At 53.0% G+C, this 8,863-nt stretch overlaps 1 long non-coding RNA gene across 1 annotated transcript; it reads left to right on the top strand.

The window, feature by feature from the left end:
* The first annotated feature begins 242 nt into the window (after positions 1 to 242).
* Positions 243 to 8,649, top strand: LOC308589516. Its single transcript, XR_014009343.1, has 2 exons — positions 243 to 461; positions 8,395 to 8,649. It is a non-coding gene; the product is annotated as an uncharacterized lncRNA (long non-coding RNA).
* The last annotated feature ends 214 nt before the right edge of the window (positions 8,650 to 8,863 follow it).

Raw genomic sequence — 8,863 nt, 5'->3', positions numbered from 1 at the left:
GCATGACTAAGCCGCTTCTGGTGAACCAGAGCAGCGCACGGAAATGCCGTTTACCTTCCCGCCGGAGCGGTACCTATTTATCTACTTGCACTTTGATGTGCTTTTGAACTGCTAGGTTGGCAGGAGCAGGGACTGAGCAATGGGAGCTCACCCCGTCGCAGGGATTGGAACTGCCGACCTTCTGATCGGCAAGTCCTGGGCTCTGTGGTTTAACCCACAGTGCCACCCGTGTCCCTATGCCCAGTAATAGAAACCATTTAATACCAATCCTGGCTCTCAGCACCGTATCACTTGTTTTGTGGGATTATACTAGGGCTAAGTTGTATTATCCTATGGATAAAATGTGCGTACAGAATATCAGGAGTTGAGAAAATTAGGTAAATTCATCCAGAACTGTGCCTGGCCAGGAATACTTTTCCTTTCAATTTTCCTTATTGTACTTGTTAGTTCAGTGCAATTCTGTTACAAAGCGTGTTCTCACTAAAGGAGAGCACGTGTTGCGGATGGGTCAGACAAAGCACCCTGTGGTAATTAGGCGGATTGGTTTAAGGGGCCTACTTTTGGCTGGAGTTGGTGTTGCTGGGGTAAATTTGATGTTGCAATTTTAGGGGAGGGGTCAGAGGTTATTTAAGGGAGGTCCACAGCAGGCTACTTTCTCTTTCGCTGTGGACATCGGATCTAGCTGGACACAGTGAAGGACGGTGGTATTTAAACAACAATTTCTTGCTTCTATTCCTTCTTCCTTTGTTTAATTTATCCTCTCCTTTTATTATTTGATTTGCCTGGCTGCATCTCCCTTGGGCTAGAGCCCAGTGGGCTCCTGGGGGCTGGGGGGGCTAGGGCGCCCCTAACTGCCTACGGCCTGGTTCCGGGCCTGGGTGCTGGGTGGTTCCCGGCCTCTTCCCAGCCGCGGGGCCCTGTCGGGGTGAGCACTAGGCACATTTTATTTATTTGATTTATTATTTAATTTTATTTACTTTAAAACCCTTCCCCCCCCCCCGCGGCCGCTGACGGCCGGGAATTCACGCGCGCGTCCCGCTGCGGCCCTTACCTCCTTCTGCGGTGCCTGCGGCGCGTCCCGGGTGGTGCCGGGCGGCGGCGGAGCCGCGCGGCCGGCGCGGAGGAGCCGCGCTGCGGCCTGCTGCAGCGCGGGCAGTTGGGCCTTCCTCCCTCTCCTTGCGCTGGCGGCCGGGACCGGCCTGAGGTGGGACGGGCGAGCCGGTGGAGCGGTTCGCCTTGGGAGGGAGGGAGCGGCCCGCGCTTCCCTGGCCCCCGCCTTGCCGGCGGCTGCGGCCTTGCCCTCGTGCGCCTGACTGGGTCGTGGCGGAGTGGGCCGCTTGCGGCCTCGTCGCGCGTCGCGCGTCAGGCGGATCCCTCCCTGGGGCCCCCTGCTCTTGCTGGGCCGCTGTTTCCCCCTAGCCGGTGCGGCGTGGCCTGACCGGCATCGCCGGCGGGGCGCTGCGGCGGGAGCCGCTTGGTGCCGGGGCACACATCGCGCGTCAGGCGGATTCAGGTGGCCTACGGCCCTGCTGGGGCTAGGCCGAGGCCTTGAAGGCCCAGGTTCGGGCCTGGTCAGGGGATTGTAGGCCTAAAGCAGTTTTGGCGGGAGCGCCATTTTCTGCTGCCTAGCCTGGTTGTTGCTGGCCCCCAGTGGCCGTTGGAGGAAGTACAGCCTTTATTTGAAATTGTTACAGGCTGCGCCACCTGGTGTTGAGTTTCATATTACATTTCACTGAAAGTGTTCCAATAATTGCACTAATAATAATAATAATAAATTTTTATTTATACCCCGCCCTCCCCAGCCAAGGCTGGGCTCAGAGCGGCTTACAAGCAATAATAAAAACAAGATGAGTGATTACAACTTAAAAACAAAAATAAAATACATTAAAATAATGGAACATTAAAATATTAAAATGGAGCCTCATTGCAGGAGAAGGAAAAGAAAAAAGGAAAAAGGAAAAGGGGGACGGAGGGAATCAAATTGGCTCCAATCCAAAGGCCAGGCGGAACAACTCTGTCTTACAGGCCCTGCGGAAAGAGATCAGATCCCGCAGGGCCCTGGTCTCATGAGACAGAGCGTTCCACCAAGTTGGGGCCAGTGCTGAAAAGGCCCTGGCTCTGGTTGAAGCCAATCTAACTTCCTTAGGGCCTGGGACCACTAGGGTGTTGTTATTTATGGACCTTGAGGCTCTCCGTGGGGCATACCAGGCGAGGCGGTCCCGTAGGTACGAGGGTCCTAGGCCGTGAAGGGCTTTAAAGGTCAAAAGCAGCACCTTAAATCTGACCCTGTATTCCACCGGGAGCCAGTGCAGCTTGAAAAGCACTGGATGAATATGCTCCCATGGCAGAGACCCTGTGAGGAGCCTCGCTGCAGGATTCTGTACCCGCTGGAGTTTCTGGGACAGCTTCAAGGGCAGCCCCGCGTAGAGCGAGTTACAGTAGTCAAGCCTGGAGATGACTGTCGCATGGATCACTGTGGCCAGGTCGGGGCGGGAAAGGTAAGGGACCAACTGCTTGATGCGGCGAAGGTGGAAAAATGTCGCCTTGGCTGTTGCTGTGACTTGCGCCTCCATGGAAAGGGAGGCGTCAAGGATTACACCCAAACTCTTAACGGAAGGCAATGGCACTAATTGGGCCCCCGCAAGAGAAGGGAGTTGGTCCCTCATCCCCATGCTATCCCGACCTAGCCATAGGACCTCTGTCTTCGAAGGATTTAGTTTCAATCGGCTCCCACGAAACCATCCAGCCACAGCTTCCAAGCATCTGGTCAGTGTGTAAGGGGCCGAGTTGGTGTGGCCATCCATCAGTAGATAGAGCTGAGTGTCATCAGCATATTGATGACAGCCCAGCCCAAAGCTCCGGATAATCTGGGCAAGGGGGCGCATAAAGATGTTAAAAAGCATTGGGGAGAGAATTGCGCCCTGCGGCACTCCACACACCAAGGAGTGGCGTGATGACATTTCCCTCCCTAGTGCCACCCTCTGTCCCCGACCAGAGATAAAAGAGCACAACCAGTTACGGGCTATGCCCTGTATCCCCACGTCTGCAAGGCGATGGTCCAGAAGATCATGATCGACCATGTCAAAGGCTGCTGACAAATCTAAAAGGATCAGCAGTCCTGACCCGCCTCGATCCAGTTGTCTACGGATATCATCTGTTAGGGCAACCAGAGCTGTCTCCGTCCCAAAACCAGGACGGAAACCGGACTGAAATGGACTGAAACCACTACTTGCCTGGCTGGTTTAATTGTGTGTTTACACTATTGTTTCGTGTTTAACTGTTATTTGTTTTCCTTGGTAGTAGGTATGGCTCCAAAGCGGAGGGCGCCACAAAGGCCTAGTCCGGTCTCTTCAGCGAAGAGGCCTATAAAAGGCCCATCCCAGGCCTTGCGATCTCCTGAGCCGAATCAGTCGCTCAGTCGCATACAGTCCATGGTCTCTGGTTTGGCTAGCGACCCTGCTGCGCTAGCCCGTGTCGAAGCTGAAGTGGACAACTTGTTGCAACGGCGCTCACCTCCATCGACTTCCTCTGCAAGGCCAGCCCTTCCTGGGGGCACAACACCGCTGGTTGCATCATCTAGTGATGATGAGAGTGATTTTATAGCAGCTGGGGGCTTCTTGCCTGATGCATCCCCTCAGCCCCCGAGTTCACCCTAGCCTCCGGCGGCCGCGTCTAGGGGTCGTAGGGGTCCTAAGGGTACTGCCAGGAGAAGGGCGTCTGCCCGGGTTCGGGCAGCCCACGCTACGAGAGTGTCACCCCCTCTAGCTGCAAGGGCGGCTGCGGGTCATTCACAGGTTGTCTCTTTTCAGCCTATTTTAAACGCAGATCAGCAAGGTCATGCTTCCGAGTCCTCGGTTGAGGATAGCCTGCTTCCTCCTCCAAGAGCTTCTTCTGGGGGACGCCGCCGCCGCAGGAAGAACTCAAGGAAGCGTGCTAAGAAGAGGCGGAGGGACACTTCATCCTCCCTTTCAGGTACCTCATCCTCTAGCTCCAGTAGCGATGAGGAAGCTTCTCTTAAGCTCTATTGGGGTTTCGGGGAAGCTTCGGGTCTTCCAAAATGGGCCTGGGAGCGGAGGGCAAACTCCCACAGGGCGAAATATGGGGCAGTTCAGGAGTGTCGTGATGGTGTTTTGGTTCCCGATGTGAGAATTGCTACCAATTCAGCCAGGGACATCATACCTGGCGCCCACTTGGCTACCAAGCTCCGCTCTAGGATTTTGGATGGCCGTTATGTGGACATATTCAGTCTTGCCCCCCCATTGGAGGGCCAGGATAACCAGGATAAGGGCTTTGCCACCTCTAAAAAACGTCAGGCGGTGGCAAAGGCAGACCGTACGTTCGAGCGGTGGCTCGCCAGCTTTCAGGTTTTTGCTGGAGTGGTGTCTGCAGCTTATCCTCGGAGATCCCTGCACCTATGGGTGTATGTGTCTATCGTCCGTTCAGCATTTACGATGGCGGGAGAATCCGCCGCGATATCGTATGATGAGAATTTTAGGTGCAGGGCGGCCAAGATTCCCACGGCCCGCTGGGACTGGAAGGATCTGGATGTATGGACCACTTATGTGGCGCCGCGTATTGACAAGAAGGCTGCAGACCCACTGAAAGCCAAGCCCATTCCCATCAGGGTGGGGCGCAAATTGTTTTGTTGGGATTATAATAAAGGAACCTGCTTGCGCCAATTTTGCAGGTTCTCACACGCATGTGAAAAGTGCTCCAGTAACCACCCTGCATCGGCTTGCACGGGAGGCCGCCAGTCCTTTCGGAAAGGTGGGGGCTCTCAGCAGCCCCCAAAGGCCGCCTCCCCGGCTCCTGCCGGCGGAGCAGCTAAATAACATACTGTCCTCCTTAGCCCATACACCGGTACGGCTGCAGCCGCTCTTGGCATTACTGCAGTCATACCCAGACAGGAAGTCGGCCTCTTATTTGCAGGATGGTTTTTCATTGGGTTTCAGGATCCCAGTGGTTTCTTCCCCGGTGGCGAGGAACCCGGTAAACCAGAAGTCAGTTTTGGATATGCCAGAGGTGGCGCGCAGGAAAATTGGGAAAGAGCTGGCTTTGCATCGGATGGCAGGCCCTTTCGTAGAGCCCCCATTTCCGAATTTGCATATCTCTCCGTTGGGCATTGTCCCTAAGAAGGCCCCGGGGGAGTTTCGCCTAATTCACAATCTTTCGCACCCTAAGGGCACATCAGTAAATGATGTTATTCCCCCGGAGCTTTGCACGGTGAGGTATGCTTCCCTTGATCAAGCGATCAAGATGGTTCGGAAGTTTGGGCCAGGTGCCCTGTTGGCGAAATGCGACATTGAGTCGGCATTCCGTCTGCTTCCAATTCATCCCAATGACTTCTGGTTACTGGGCTTCCAATTTGAAGGGGGATTTTACTTTGATAAGGCCATGCCGATGGGCTGCTCTGTAGCCTGTGCGGCTTTTGAGTGTTTTAGCTCATTTTTGGACTGGGCTTTGCGCATGAGGACTGGTTTAAGCGGTGTCACGCATTATTTGGATGATTTTTTATTGGCCTCAGCTAGTGATACGGGGCACTGCGTCAAACTATTGCAGGCCTTTGATGAGTTGACACAAGAACTGGGCGTGCCATTGGCAGCGGAGAAGACGGAGGGTCCTGCTACGCAGTTGACTTATTTAGGTATTTTGTTGGATACCGTGACCCAAACGTCTAGTTTACCGGTGGACAAGATAATTGCGCTGAAGGGAGTTATTAGGGAATTGTTGCCTCTCAAGAAGGTAACTTTACGTCAACTCCAGTCGTTATTGGGCCATCTGAATTTTGCCTGTAGGGTGGTCGCCCCGGGGCGACCTTTATGTTCCCGTTTGGCCAGACTCATGTCAGGCTTGAGAGCCCCGAGGCATAGGGTGCGCCTGTCAGCCCAAGTGAATGCTGATCTTCAGATTTGGTTGGAATTCCTGGAGGAATTCAATGGGGTGTCCTTGTGGCAGGACACCCTAAACCTTCGCACGGATTTTCAAGTGCATTCTGATGCGGCAGGCTCATTAGGGTTTGGCCTGTATTGGGACGGTAGGTGGTGCGCAGAGCGCTGGCCAACAGCTTGGCGTGGGGAAGCAGTAGTCCGGGACTTAACGTTTTTGGAATTCTTTCCCATTGTAGTGGCTGTATATTTGTGGGTCGAGCATTTCAGGGACCGTCGAGTTTGTTTTTGGACCGATAACCTGGCGGTGGTGAACGTGCTAGCCAAGCAGTCTTCACGGTCTCCCAGGGTATCAGCCCTGTTGCGGGCTTTTGTTTTGCATTGTTTACGTTTTAACATTGTATTTTCTGCTCGTTTTGTTCCTGGTGTGTCTAATGTGATTGCTGATGCTCTGTCCCGTTTTCAGATGGAGCGGTTCAGGTCCCTGGCACCAGAGGCTCGAGAACGTCCGGAATTTTTCCCGGATCACCTCTGGAACCTTGGCAGCACTTAGTTTTACAGGGAGTAGCTGCATCTGTTGCCCCCTCCACTTTGCGATCTTATGAGAAGGCGTGGTTTGATTTTTTACAGTTCATTGGGCAGCCGGAGTTGGGGGGAGTGGGTAATCCCCACTCTACTTCTCAGGTGCTCCAGTATCTGGCGCACCTGTTTCAAAAGCGTCGGGCAAACAGGACGCTCAGACTGCATTCTGCAGCAATATCCTTCTTCAGTAAGGCATTCTATAACAAGGATCCATGTGGGAAATTTGTGGTGAGAAAGGCACTTGAGGGCTGGGGTCGGCTTCGTCCCTCCAGGCCTATTTCCCGGCGGCCCATTACGCTTCACCTGCTGTCTCGGATGCGTGGTAAATTGAGGAGCATCTGTTGGTCCAGGTTCGAGGCCCGGTTGTTCTCAGCTGCCTTTTCTTTAGCCTTCTTCGGGGCCCTGAGAGTGGGTGAAGTGGTGCTTGAACCTAACCAGGGTGGTGGTTCAAGGGGGCTGTTACTGGAAGACGTGAGTTTGTCTCCGTCTGAGGTGCAAGTCAACGTCAGGAGTTCAAAAACTGATCAACGGGGTAGGGGAGCGGTGATTCGGCTCCCTGCGACTGGGGTAAAGGGGCCTTGTCCGGTCAAGGACCTCCAGAAATATTTAGCCTTACGTCCACCAGGCATGGGCCCCTTGTTTATTCACGAGAATGGGCACCCGTTGGCTCGTCACCAGTTCTCAAAGGTGCTCCGCAAGGCCATTGCGGCCTGCGGCCTGGCTGCTGCTGAGTTTGCTCCTCATTCCTTCAGGATTGGGGCCGCGACGACTGCCGCTCATTGGGGTTTATCGGCAAGAAGGATAAAGGACCTGGGTCGGTGGAGGTCGGATGCATACAGGGGTTATGTACGTAAATGATGCAATTTCGTGTGCTTACGTATCTGTTTCACCCTAGGTCGAGCAGCTACACGTATCTGGATTGTGGGGCACAGTATTGTGCACTGGGCGGCTTGCAGAGCTCGGCAGTCTGGCTTGGGTGCTGACCTTGGCTTTCCGCAAGAAGTGAAGGTGTCCTGGATTGCCAGAAGGGGAATGCTGTGGAAGGAACTTCTGCCGCTTATCCAGAGGCGTGTTCTTTTGGAGGGCCCTCCTACGGCGATTGTCATTCAGCTTGGGGAGAATGATCTGGTTTCATATTCTTGTTTTGTTCTGCGTGCTATTATATTGGAAGATGTGAGGGATTTGGCGGCCATGGTGCCGCCAACGAAAATAATCTGGTCAAAGTTACTTCAACGCCGTAAGTGGAGGGGTAGCCCTTGTTTGGAAGCCACCGAGCGGTCTAGGAAACGTATCAATGCCGCAGTGAGCAAGTTGGTGGCTGACTTGGGCGGGTTTGTGATTCCACACCCCTTGATTAAGTTCAAAGCCACTGAATTATTCATGATGGATGGGGTTCATCTGTCGTCAGTTGGGAATGATGTGTGGTTGAATTCAGTGGTGGATAAGTTGAGGGTGTGTTTGAGGCTGTGAGTGGTTGGCGGCGAGCGTAAGGGCTCGATTGGCGGTTAGGCATTGGTTTAAATTGGTTGGTGGAGGGGTATGGATTGGCTGTGCCTGCCCCTCCAATGAGGTTGCTGCATGGGAATTCCGTTAAAGGAATTCAGGGACTTACCAACCTTTCGTCCAAACCCCTGGAATCGGGTTTGGGCCGTGTAAGTTCCTAGGAGCATGCGGGGAGAAGCTGAGGGTCTGTGTCACAGCTCCGCCTATCCCTGAACTTGTTCCTCCACACTGGCTTCCGCTGGAATCCGGGAGCCAGTGCTGCCCCCAAGGCGGGGGGGGGGGACAGCTAGTCGTAACCAATGCCTAAGCAACCACTCACAATTTGTATGCAAATAAAGTTGTGGCCAAAATTATGCCAAAAACCTTAAACAAAAATTACGTGTGATGTGTGAGTTATTGGGTATGGGTGTTTTGGGGACCTCAGCACGCAACCGATTTTGACAGCTTGATGACTAAGCTTTTTAGCAACAAAACGTTGGATTATCGGAACAGCATCCAAGCACTGAACCACTGGTATATCACAAGTGGGCCCTTTGTTACTGTGTTTGCAATTGTTCAAGATAAAATCTATTTTGGAAAGAGAAGGACTGAGCATTGAACCACTGATATATTACAAGTGAACAATTTATTTACTGTGTTTGCTATTGTTTAAGATAAAACCTATTTGGGAAAGAAACTACTTTTGCCATTTTTATGTACGTTTAATGTTTGTTTACAGATAGTTGCCTTAGTGATATTATCTTATGTTGATTGCAGTAGTCATTGTATCACTACCTGTTCATTGTTTTATTGTTATACTCTGTTGGATATAAGAAAGCCTGTTTAAGTGGAATGTAGTGGTTTGACTTCACCCTGGGAGGTGCACTCCATTGTCTCTCGAGACAGGAGGTTAT

This window comes from Podarcis bocagei (genome assembly GCF_964188305.1).
Source record: "Podarcis bocagei genome assembly, chromosome: 6".
Classification (NCBI taxonomy): Eukaryota; Metazoa; Chordata; class Lepidosauria; order Squamata; family Lacertidae; genus Podarcis; species Podarcis bocagei.
This window is presented reverse-complemented; position numbering and strand designations above follow the sequence as displayed.